The sequence below is a fragment of the Heteronotia binoei genome, chromosome 21 (assembly GCF_032191835.1).
Source record: "Heteronotia binoei isolate CCM8104 ecotype False Entrance Well chromosome 21, APGP_CSIRO_Hbin_v1, whole genome shotgun sequence".
NCBI lineage: Eukaryota > Metazoa > Chordata > Lepidosauria > Squamata > Gekkonidae > Heteronotia > Heteronotia binoei.
The window spans coordinates 146,245,607-146,258,438 of NC_083243.1; positions in this window are offsets into that span (position 1 = coordinate 146,245,607).

Here is a 12,832-nt window from a genome sequence, read left to right on the forward strand (position 1 = left end):
GATGGGATGAGCCCCCTCTCCAGCACCCAATCACAGCCCCCCACCCCCACCCCCCACATTTCAGAGAGCTCTGAGGGAGAGCAGATAAGAAATGCTATAAGGGTGAGGTTCCATGGCCTGTGAGGCAAAAGAGAAGAGAATATCAAGAGCTAACAGATTTTCTGAGAAGAAGAGAAATACCTTAAATGTGGCTAATGCCAGAGGGCCTTCTTTTTACATACCAGGAGAACAGATACAGGATTAACTCCATTTTTAAAGCTCAGAATTTTTTGGAAAGAATGAAGAAAAAAGAAGGCAAAGAAAAGAAGGATGAAGAGGAGGAGGAGGGAGAAGGCTCTAATGAAGAAAATCCAAATGAACCACGGAGATACCATACAAGACAACACCCCCCAAAAGATAAGAAAAATAATGATAATCCAAATCCATAATGGCTTCAATAGTTTCAATTAATGTGAATGGACTTAATTCTCCTGCTAAAAGGAGGAAGACATTTAGATATTTGGCAAAATTGGAAATGGACATAATTTGCTTACAAGAAACTCATATTCTAACAAAAGACCAACACTTTTTTGAAAAATAAAAAAAAACTGGGTAATTTATTTACAGCAACAGACATGTATAAGAGGAAACAGGGAGTGGCAACATATATTAAAGATAAATTTAATCCACAATTGCAGTTTGCCTCTGAAGATGGAAGAATTTTATTGGTTGAAATTATAGTGGACAATAAAAATTTTTTACTTGCAAATATTTATGCCCCAAATGATCACCAAGAGAATTTTTTTCAAGATTTGCATCTTAAATTATCAAATTTGGAGTATGCAGAATACTGTTCAATAGGAGACTTTAAAGCAGTCTCTGATAGACAATTGGATAAAAAATGCATAAACAGATGAAAAGTAAAGGTCTTCAGTTACTAGCAAGCTTTTGGAAATTAGCAGAAGAAATGGATCTGATAGATGTATGGAGAACAAAATATCCCATTTCCAAAGACTTTACTTACTATTCCTCCAGTCACCAAACCTGGTCAAGAATTGACATGTGTTGACTTTCGGCAAGTTTGATTCAAGATCTAGTTGACACAGAGATTCAAACAAGAGTTATTTCAGATCATAGCCCTGTAATGATAGAGCTAAAAAGTCTACGGAAGAGAAAATTATGGAAGTTAAATACTTCAATTTTGAAAGATAAAGGCTTTTTTAAAGAATCCAAGGATGAAATGGAATATTTTTACAAACAGAATATAACACAAGAAGTAAAGATGCAAGTAGTTTGGGACACTGCTAAAGTTTATTATAGGGGCCTTGCAATTAGATAATAGTATCAAGAAAAAGAAAGAAAGAACTGAAAATTTCCAAAATTTAATGTCACAAGCTGGAGAAGCTGAAAAGAATCTTAAAACCCCCCCAACAAAATATGAATTTCAAAAAAAGGTGAAAGAAATGCAACATAAATTGAATTTAATTCTTATGGAAGAGATGGAGATTAAATTGAACATGCCAACAAGCCTGGAAGGCTTATAGGATGAGAAAAGAGAAGGCCAAAAGAATAATTACAACATTGAAAGATGAGAGCAATAAAGAGAAAAATCAAAAGCAAGAAATTTGTCAAATTGTGGAGCAGTTTTATAAAAAAAATTATATGAAGATAAGCAAGTTCAGAAAATGGAGTTAGAAGAATATATCAATCAAAATAACCTCAACAAATTTACAGAGCAACAGCAAAAAATTCTAAATGAGCCAATAACAATAAGGGAACTTGGAGAGGCAATGACATCTCAAAAGAATTGCAAAACTCCTGGGCCAGATGGTTTACCTGAGAATTCTATAAAGCTTATGAAAAGTCTTTGCTCTTATCATTTAAGCGTGTTATTGAAAAGATTCAAGATGTAGGTCAAATACCAGTTTCATGGCAAGAAGCTACAATATCTTTGATTCCAAAAGAAAATAATGATTTGAAAGATGTTAAAAACTATCATCCAATTTCCCTTTTAAATGTGGATTATAAAATTTTCGCTGCAATATTGGCACAACATTTGAAGAAAGTTTTACAATCTATAATACACCATGATCAAACAGGATTTCTTCCTAAAAGATATTTGAAAGATAATGTCAGAACAGTTTGTAATTTTTTGGAATATTATGAGAGTCATCCAGAGAAGCAACTGGCTTTAATTTGTTTAGATGCTGAGAAGACAAGGTGACAGGTTTTAATACAGAACAATATTTATTTGACAAAAAAAAATTGGGCCCACAAGTAAAGTTAATCTCCAAATTATATGCATATCTCTCTCGGCTTGGCTTCGCGAACGAAGATTTAAGAAGGGTGCAATAGCCCACGTTTGCTGCAGGCTCGCTGGTGGCTGACAAGACCAATGTGGGACAGGCAGGTCCGGCCACAGCGGCTGCAGGGAAAAGTCTGATTTGGGGTTGGTGCTGTAGCAGTGCGATTCTTCCTCAATCTCCTTTTGTCCTCAAGACCAGCTATGCGTGCGTTCTCAAAGGAAGAGACAGCCTGGTGGATGGTGTGCCTCCATGCTTTGCGATCTGAGGCTAGGTCAGACCACTGGTGATGGTTGATGTGACAGGTGCTAAGGGATTTCTTCAAGGAGTCCTTGTACCTCTTCTTTGGTGCCCCTCTATTTCGATGGCCGGTGGAGAGTTCGCCATACAGGGCAATCTTGGGAAGGCGGTGGTTTTCCATCCTAGAAATATGCCCTGCCCAGCGCAGCTGCGTCTTCAACAGCAGTGCCTCGATGCTGGTAACCTCCGCCCTCTTGAGGACTTCAGTGTTGGTCACAAAGTCACTCCAGTGGATGTTGAGGATGGTGCGAAGGCAGCGCTGATGAAAGCGCTCAAGGAGTCGCAGGTGATGACGGTATAAAACCCACGATTCGGAGCCGTAGATGAGGGTTGTCATCACAACCGCTTTGTAAACATTGATCTTTGTGCCTTTTTTCAGATGCTTGTTGCTCCACACTCTTTTGTGCAGTCGGCCAAAGGCACGGTTTGCCTTTGCCAGCCTGTTGTCAATCTCCTTGTCGATCTTGGCATCTGAGGAGATGATGCACCCCAGGTAGCTGAACTGCTGGACGGTCTTCAGAACTGATTCACCCACAGTGATGCAGGGAGGGTGATAATCTTCCTGGGGTGCAGGCTGGTGGAGAACTTCTGTCTTCTTCAGACTAACTTCTAGGCCAAATAGCTTGGCAGCCTCTGCAAAGCAGGACGTCATATGCTGCAGAGCTGATGCCGAGTGGGAGACGAGTGCAGCATCATCAGCAAACAGTAGCTCTCGGATGAGTTTTTCCATTGTCTTGGAGTGTGCCTTTAGTCGCCTCAGGTTGAACAGGCTGCCATCGGTGCGATAGCGGATGTATACACCATCGTCATCATCTAGATCTACTGCGGCTCTTTGAAGCATCATGCTAAAGAAGATCGTAAAGAGAGTTGGCGCGAGAACGCAGCCTTGCTTTACACCTGTGCCTATTGGGAAGGGCTCCGAGAGGTCGTTGCAGTGTCTGACTTGGCCTCGCTGGTCTTTGTGTAGCTGGATGATCATGCTGAGGAACCTTGGGGGACATCCTAAACGTTCCAAGATTTGCCACAGGCCTTTCCTGCTAACGGTATCGAAAGCTTTGGTAAGGTCGACAAAAGTCACATACAGAGCCTTGTTCTGTTCCCTGCATTTCTCTTGGAGCTGCCTGAGAACAAATACCATGTCGGTGGTGCTCCTGTTAGCTCTGAAGCCGCACTGGCTCTCTGGGAGGAGTTCTTCTGCAATGGTGGGCACCAGTCTGTTCAGGAGTATTCTGGCAAGGATTTTGCCTGCGATGGAGAGCAGGGTTATCCCCCGGTAGTTGGAGCAGTCTGACTTTTCCCCTTTGTTCTTGTATAGGGTGATGATGATTGCATCGCGAAAGTCCTGTGGTAATTTGCCTTGTTCCCAGCAGGTGACAAGTACTTTGTGAAGTGAGCTATGTAGTACTGTGCCCCCATGCTTCCAGATCTCTGGTGGAATTCCATCAACTCCCGCTGCCTTGCCACTTTTCAGTTGCTTGATGGCTTTAACAGTCTCTTCTAGGGTGGGGATCTCATCCAATTCTGTTTTCACCGGTTGAAGTGGGGTGAGGTGGATTGCTGAATCTTGAACTACGCGGTTGGCACTGAAGAGAACCTGAAAATACTCCGACCACCGGTTCAGTATGGATGCCTTGTCTGTGAGGAGCACTTGGCCGTCTGCACTATGCAAGGGACTCTGAGCCTGATATGATGGACCATATACTGCCTTCAGGGCTTCGTAGAACCCTCTTAAATCACCAGTGTCTGCACACAGCTGGGTTCTCTCTGCAAGCTTGGTCCACCACTCGTTCTGAATGTCTCGAAGCTTGCGCTGGAGGTTGCTACATGCAGCGCGAAAGGTTGCTTTTTTCCCAGGACAGGAGGGCTGAGCAAGATGTGCTTGGTAGGCAAATCTCTTTTTTGCCAGTAATTCTTGGATCTCTTGATTGTTCTCATCAAACCAGTCCTTGTTCTTCCTTGTGGAGAACCCGAGGACTTCTTCAGAGATCTGCAGGACGGTAGTTTTTAGGTGTTCCCAGAGTGCTTCTGGAGAAGGTTCTGTGGGGCAACTGGGGTCCTCAATTCTTGACTGGAGTTTTGCCTGGAAGGCAGCTTTAACTTCGGCTGACTGGAGGCTGCCAACCTGAAACTTCCTCCGAGGGATACCTCCTCTCCTGGGTGTGGGTTTAAAGTGAAGACGGAGATTGCAGCGTACAAGACGATGATCCGTATGACATTCTGCGCTGGGCATTACTCGGGTGTGTAAGACATCTCGAAGGTCTCTCTGGCGCACCAGAATGTAGTCGATAAGGTGCCAATGCTTGGACCGTGGGTGCATCCAGGTTGTCTTCAGACTGTTCTTCTGCTGGAAGATAGTGTTGGTGATGGTGAGCTGGTGCTCCATGCAGAATTCTAGCAGGAGGCGCCCGTTGTCATTGCAGTTGCCAATGCCGTGTTTGCCAAGTACTCCTTTCCAGGCTTCCGAGTCTTTACCTACTCTGGCATTGAAGTCACCAAGGATGATCACCTTGTCCTCTGTAGGGGTCTTCCGTACGAGGTTGCGTAGATCAGCATATTATTTATTTGACAAAAAAAAATTGGGCCCACAAGTAAAGTTAATCTCCAAATTATATGCATATCTCTCTCGGCTTGGCTTCGCGAACGAAGATTTAAGAAGGGTGCAATAGCCCACGTTTGCTGCAGGCTCGCTGGTGGCTGACAAGACCAATGTGGGACAGGCAGGTCCGGCCACAGCGGCTGCAGGGAAAAGTCTGATTTGGGGTTGGTGCTGTAGCAGTGCGATTCTTCCTCAATCTCCTTTTGTCCTCAAGACCAGCTATGCGTGCGTGCAACTGGCTTTAATTTGTTTAGATGCTGAGAAGACAAGGTGACAGGTTTTAATACAGAACAATATTTATTTGACAAAAAAAAATTGGGCCCACAAGTAAAGTTAATCTCCAAATTATATGCATATCTACTTCAAATGAAGACACAAGATGAATTTATAAAGGATTGTATGGTCCAATGGGCAAAAAATTTGGTTACAATATTGCATTAGAAGACTGGGAGAGACTGTGGAAGCTTAACATTAAATTAACTAGGTCAGTAACTTTCAAAGAAAATCTATATAAGATGTTTTATAGATGGTACCTGACCCCACAGAAATTGTGTAAGATTTATACCAATATGTCCAACAAGTGTTGGAAATGTACTAAACAGATTGGTTCCTTTTACCATATGTGGTGGACATGTGAGATTGTGAAAGACTACTGGAAAATGGTGCATGAAATGCTATAGAAGATCATGAAGACACAGATGCATTTCAAACCAGAACTTTTTTATTGAACATATTTCCTAAGGACTATTCCAAAGAAATGAGACACTTGTTGGCGCACTTTAACACAGCAGCTAGGATTCTTTTGGCGCAGAGATGGAAATCTCAGGAAATCCCCACGAAAATGGACTTGATGGGAAAAGTTCTGGAAACAGCAGAGCCGAACTTTTTATCTTAGCTGTTGGCTGGGAAATCTAAAGAAGCAGCAAGAAAATATTGGAGGAAATTTTATGCCTGGTTAGACAATCAAGACTCTTAAGATTCTCTGGTGTGAACTTATTTTTTCCTTATTTTTTCCTGTATTTTATATTATAAAATTTACCTTCACTGGAATTGTCAAAATTTCTAGATAATTTTAACAAAAGGTGTATACTATAAAATTTGAAAATGGATTATGTACAGTTGAGGCAAAATAATAGGGGACAATTTATGTAAAGAAAATATTGTAGAATTAAGCTTGTACTTTTTGAAAGTATTCTTATGCAAAATAATACCAGAATGTATTGTGCCTTTTATTTTCCTATTCCCCATTCCTATCTTTTTCTGAAACTAATAAAACTTTTTGAAAATGGAGAACCCCACTTCTTAAGATATCATTTAGGAGAGCCAGCTTATGGTCTACACACATGAATCAAAGGAGCTAATTCTGCAACTATCATAAGCAATAGTTGTGTTTATATGGTAATTATTTCTAAGATATTAACACAATATGATATATATATATATATATATATATATATATATATATATATATTGGTCATATCATTCCACATGCTAACATCAATGATGATTACATTTTCAGTTATGAACTGCTGGGTTACTAAACATAGTGGTGGTGTAATTCCCATTCATTTTGAAACAGAGTCCATTGGTTCAGGATAAGACCATAGGTATTAATACAACCAATTTACTTCTCAGTGCTGCTTAATTTAGGTAGGTCTTCTGAAGAACAATGACCCCTAGAAATACTTGCAAGACCAAAGGAAGTCTGGATTTAGCTCCAAGTCTCATCAACTGTATATAAATCATTGTAACTGTGCTAAGTTTTTCAAAGCATGTTTTGCATGTGGTTTGCACCCCAGAATAATCTGTTCTGCTGAAACCTAAGCTTGAAAGCAAAAAAAGAAAGATTTTACTACTATTTAAACACGCATACTCTTGGAAATAAATTCTGTGGAATGATACAGTAAAATTGCCAGCTACTGGATTGCATGATCACAACTTAATATAATAAACGCTTTACAACATTTTGCTTTGTGGTTTATACTGAGAGTGTAACTGTAGAAATTGCCCCCCTGTAAGCATTGAAAATACAGACAGCAATCTTTTCTCACTTCTGTTAGATAACACCTCTGTGTAGTCAAAATTTGATCAGCGAATCCATTCAAGTGAGTGGAATATGAAGACAAGGCAAGTTTCCTTACTGCATGAGAAATATAAACTGATAGCAGCTATATAGCATGCATACACCTATTTTATTAAAAATGTTTTCCTCAAGTATTTTAAATGCAGGCATCTACTTTCTTCCACTACAATGAAGGTGAAACATAAAATGGCGGTGGCCATCTGAAAGTCTGGATTTTCCTTGTGTAATACTGACTCACTGGTCGTTTTCGCACTCACCTTTCGCCGGCGCGACCCGCCTCTTCACCGCGCAGGATCTGCGCGGATTTCGCACTAAACGCTGCGGAGCAGCCAGAAAAGCCGGAAGCTCCCGTCGCAAAAGCCGCGCAAACGCCAAACTGCTTTTTGGCAGTTTCAGTTTGAGCGGCTTTTGCGCCGGGAGCTTCCGGCTTTTCTGGCTGCTCCGCAGCGTTTAGTGCGAAATCCGCGCAGATCCTGCGCGGTGAAGAGGGGGGTCACGCCGGCGGAAGGTGAGTGCGAAAACGACCACTGTAAAAAACCACAGATCAGTTTGCTCCCTTTTGAAATGCTTATTGTTAGCAGGATGAGACCAATCAGAACAACAGGGGATAGATTAGAGGAGTGAGGGTGCAGATTGAAAATAATAGAGTCAGTCTAAAAGCATGAATGGTGAGTTTGTTTGTTTTTTCGAAATAACTCATTGTCCAGTAATCTACACAGATATCTGAAAGACTTCACAGAACTCCATGAAGAAAACCTAAGGATTCTTCCAGGCAAGTACATCATGGAAAAGTAATTGCAAATCACTGGAGAGAAAATGCGCATGCACACAAATACTCATACTTTTTTTAAAAAAAAAACTTGGTTGGTCTTAAAGGTGCTACTGGACTCTAACTTTGTTTTATTGCTTCAGACCAACACAGCTACACACCTAGATCATATGAGTGTTAGTTGGAACACTGCCGCTGGGGTACTAACTGCGGATGCCAGTTCTGGGGTGGGAAATTACAGGAGATTTGGAGCTGGAGCCTGAGGAGGGTGGAGCTTAAGGAGATGAAGGACTTCAAGAGCCTGCCCTCCAAATAAGCCATTTTATCCATGGGAGTCTGGAGATAGTTGTAATTATGGGAGATCTCCAGGTCCCATTTGGAGGCTGGCAATCCTAACACTAACTGCTACTGGTTAAAAACCAAACAAAAACCAAACCCAGAAATTTTCCTATTCTCAGTACAGTGTCATGGGTGCTGGGGACCCTGCAGAAGAAACCGAGCCTGCAGAGCCTGCAGAAGGAACGGTGCCCCTGCCACCTGCACCAGTGCCCCTGCCTCCTGCTGAAGAAGATCCAAGCCCCCCTGCCTCGCCCTCTCTGGTGGGTCGTGTGCGTGACCGCCTTCGTCAGGACCTCAGGGATCGGAGGAGGGCGGCACGCTCACAAGCAAGACGCTCCCTGAGCCCTGAGTGGTGAAAGGATTCTGGCCCTTCTAAGTGTGAGGATGCTTAAGTTTCGGCAGGATCCTGGCTGCTGCTCTGAGACAGCAATTAGCCCAAATGAGCAACAGGCAGCAGAGGGCTATATAGCTGTGGGCTTTGGGAGGAGGCTTTGTGGAAGCAACTAGTCACATACCTGACATCCTAGCATCCACTCCGGCTCTTGACTTTGGCTTTTGGATTCCTGACTTTGGCTTGGACCTCTGGACCCCCTGACTTCGGCTTCTGAACCTCTGACCGGTGATACCTGGATTGCGATTCTGTTTTGGCGCCTTGGACCCACCTTGCTCACGAATTGCCGACCTTGGACTGCCCCTGGACTTTGCCTGACTCAGCCCCAGCTCGTGACAGATTGCTTCCACCCACAACCAACACCCATTCCACAGGATGGATGCTGAAGCAAGTGGAACCACAGGACTACTGGCTGCGCTCCAAGCCCAGGTACAGCAGCTAACACAGGCAGTAGTGCACTTGCAGCAACAACCTGTGGCCAGTGCTCCAGCCAAGTGCCCAGTTCCCCCACCTGACAGATTTGGGGGTGCCGTGGAAGAATTTCCTGCTTTCCTGGCACAGTGTCGGCTGTACTTCGAACTAAGAGCTCGGGACTTCCCCAACGACAAAGGTGTGTTTTATCATTAGTCTGTTAAAGGGGCAGGCGGCCAAATGGGCCACACCCTTGCTGGTTGCGTCCTCTCCCCTACTGACTGATTACCAGGGGTTTGAGGCCCACCTGTCTGCTGCCTTCTCCAACCCAGTCCAAGCAGCCACAGCCAACTGGAAAATCAGGGCCCTGAAACAAGGCCAGTCCTCGGTGGCTCAGTATGCCACCGAATTCAAGCTCCTGGCCCAAGACTTGGCGTGGAATGAGGCTGCTCAGATGGACCAGTTTACCGAGGGGCTGGCAGAGGAAGTCCTGGATGAACTGGCCAGGGTGGAGTCGCCACCCACGCTCCAAGGACTTATCACCCTCTGCCTCCGCATCGATGGCCGCCTGGAAAGTCGCCGCCAAGCCAAGACCCGAGGGCGCCAGCTCCCTGCGCCATGCCACTTGGCTCCTCTCCCATCCCCAGCTAGTACCAGAGACGAGGGTGAGCCTATGCAGCTTGGAGCTGCTCGACCCCGCCTGACTCCAGAAGAGAAGGCCAGACGCCGCACGCAGAACCTGTGCCTCTACTGCGGCACGGCAGGCCACTATGCCTCTGGCTGCCCTGCTAAACATCGGATACCTGGACCTACATTGCCACCGCCGCCAAAAGGCCAGCCCCAGGCGTAAGTGGACCCTCCAGCCTGGGGCGACTAGCTGGGTCCTCCGAACAGCAGACTGATACCCCGGGCCCGTTCCTGCTACCAGTCAAACTCCGTCTGCCTGATGAACGCTGGCTGTTTGTATATGCCATGCTGGACTCGGGAGCGGCCCACTGTTTCGTAGATGCCGCCTTTGTAAAGCAGCACCAGATTCCAGTGCAGCCAAAAGAGACTCCAACACTGGTGGAGGCTATCGACGGGCGCCTCCTCCGTTCTGGCCCCGTCACCCAGGAGACCTGTCCCATCACCTTCCACGTCCAGCAGCACCAAGAACAGCTGCAGTTTGATGTCGCCCGCATGCCTCGCTTCCCGTTGATTCTAGGCCTTTCCTGGCTGAAGCTGCACAACCCCATCGTGGACTGGGCCCAGCAGGAACTACGCTTCCGAGACCCATGCCCCCATCTGACTCCTCCCACCACTCTAGCAGCCGGCATCCCGAGTGGTGGTCCTCAGCTCCCTCAGAAGTATGCGGATTTCGCCGATGTCTTCGAGGAGACAGGAGCGGATCAGCTTCCCCCTCACCGACCCTATGACTGTGCCATTGATTTGGTACCTGGGGCACCACTCCCGGTGGGGCGTCTGTACCCAATGTCGGAGCCTGAGTTGGCAGCTTTGCGAGACTACCTGGACAAGAACCTGAAACGCGGATTCATCCGACCCTCAACTTCTCCCCTGTCTGCCCCAGTCCTCTTCGTGAAGAAGAAAAGTGGGGAGCTCCGGCTGTGCAATGACTACCGGGCCCTGAACAAGATCACCATCCGCGACCGGTACCCTCTACCACTGATCCCTGAACTCTTGGATCGTTTAAAGGGGGCCCAAATCTACACCAAGCTGGACCTCCGCGGAGCGTACAATTTGGTGCGCATACGGCACGGAGACGAATGGAAGACCGCGTTTGGGACCCGATACGGGCAGTACGAGCACCTGGTGATGCCCTTCGGATTGACCAACGCCCCCGCTGTCTTCCAGAGGTTCATGAATGATGTATTCCGGGACCTGCTCGACCGCTTCACGATCATATACCTGGATGACATCCTAATCTACTCCCGCAATCCTGCCCAGCACGCCGAGCACGTCCGCCAGGTCCTGCAGCGCCTACGAGCCCATGGCCTCTACGCCAAGCTGGAGAAGTGTGACTTCGACCTGCGCTCTGTCGAGTTCCTCGGTCACATTGTGTCCCCACAAGGGATCCTCATGGACCCGAAAAAAGTAGAAGCGGTCCTGACCTGGCAGGCTCCTCAGAATCGCAAAGACCTGCAGCGATTCCTTGGTTTTGCCAACTATTATCGGCAATTCATCCCGGCCTATGCCTCCCTGACAACACCCCTGACTCAACTACTCCGCCCCAAAGAACCCTTCTGCTGGTCCCCAGAGGCCGATAATGCCTTCTCCACCCTGAAGACTCGCTTTGCCACCGGGCCACTCCTGAGATACCCTGACCCCCAGCTTCCCTTTACGGTGGAAGCTGATGCCTCCAACGTGGCCCTGGGAGCAGTGCTGTCCCAGCGCGAGGAGCCGTCTCAGCCACTCCAGCCCTGCGCCTATTACTCGCGCCAGCTCACGGCTGCGGAAAGGAACTATACCATCTGGGAGAGGGAGTTGCTCGCGATCAAGGCGGCCTTTGAGGTTTGGAGGCACTACCTCGAAGGGGCTCGCCACCCTGTTCAAGTGCTCACTGACCACCGGAACCTAGAGCACCTCCAGACCACCCGCCGTCTCAACCAGCGCCAGATCCGGTGGTCCCTATTCTTCTCTCGCTTTGACTTCCGGATCTCCTACATCCCCCATACCCAGAACCGGAAAGCAGATGCGCTGTCCCGGAAACCAGAATACGCCCCTGCTTCAACTGAGGCCGCGCCCGCTGCTCCCATCCTGCCGCCCTCAGTATTTGCAGCCACCTCCACTTCACCCACACTCGTGGAGGACATTCGTGCTAGCCAGGCCAACGATCCCTGGGTCCAGCAACACCTCCAGGCACTCCAAGACGACTCGGCAGGCGAGTTCACGACTCGAGGCGGTCTCTTGCTACACCGCGAACGCCTCTATGTGCCTCCCGGGCCCTTGCGGGCAGAAGTGCTTCGCCTGACCCATGACTCGTTACCCGCCGGGCACTTTGGACAGCATAAGACCACCCACTTGCTGACGCGAGAGTTCTGGTGGCCACGAGTTCGCTCCGATGTTGCCCGCTATGTCAGCTCCTGTGACGTCTGTCGGCGGGCCAAAGACGTCCCGGCCAAACCCTCGGGGTTGTTACAGCCCTTGCCCGCACCCTCAGGACCCTGGGACACCATCTCGATGGACTTCATTACAGAACTCCCACGATCCAAAGGTCAGACTTGCATCTTGGTGGTCGTCGACCTATTTACCAAGATGGCCCACTTCATTCCGTGTCCGAAACTTCCCACAGCTCAGGAGACAGCCCAGCTCTACCTGCAACACATCTTTCGTCTGCACGGACTCCCAGCCCACCTGATCTCAGACCGGGGCCCCCAGTTCTCCTCTCGGTTCTGGCAAGCCCTCCATTCCAGCCTGGGTACTCGAGTGCACCTGTCCTCAGCCTACCACCCACAGACTGATGGTCAGACAGAGCGCACCAATGCCACGCTAGAGCAATATCTCCGCTGCTACACCTGCTACCAGCTGGACGACTGGACCAGTCTGTTGCCTCTAGCGGAGTTTGCATACAACAACGCGGTCCACTCGTCCACCCAAATGACCCCTTTTGCTGCAACCTACGGGTACCACCCGCGGTTCTTCCCAGCGATCCTGCCACCCACGA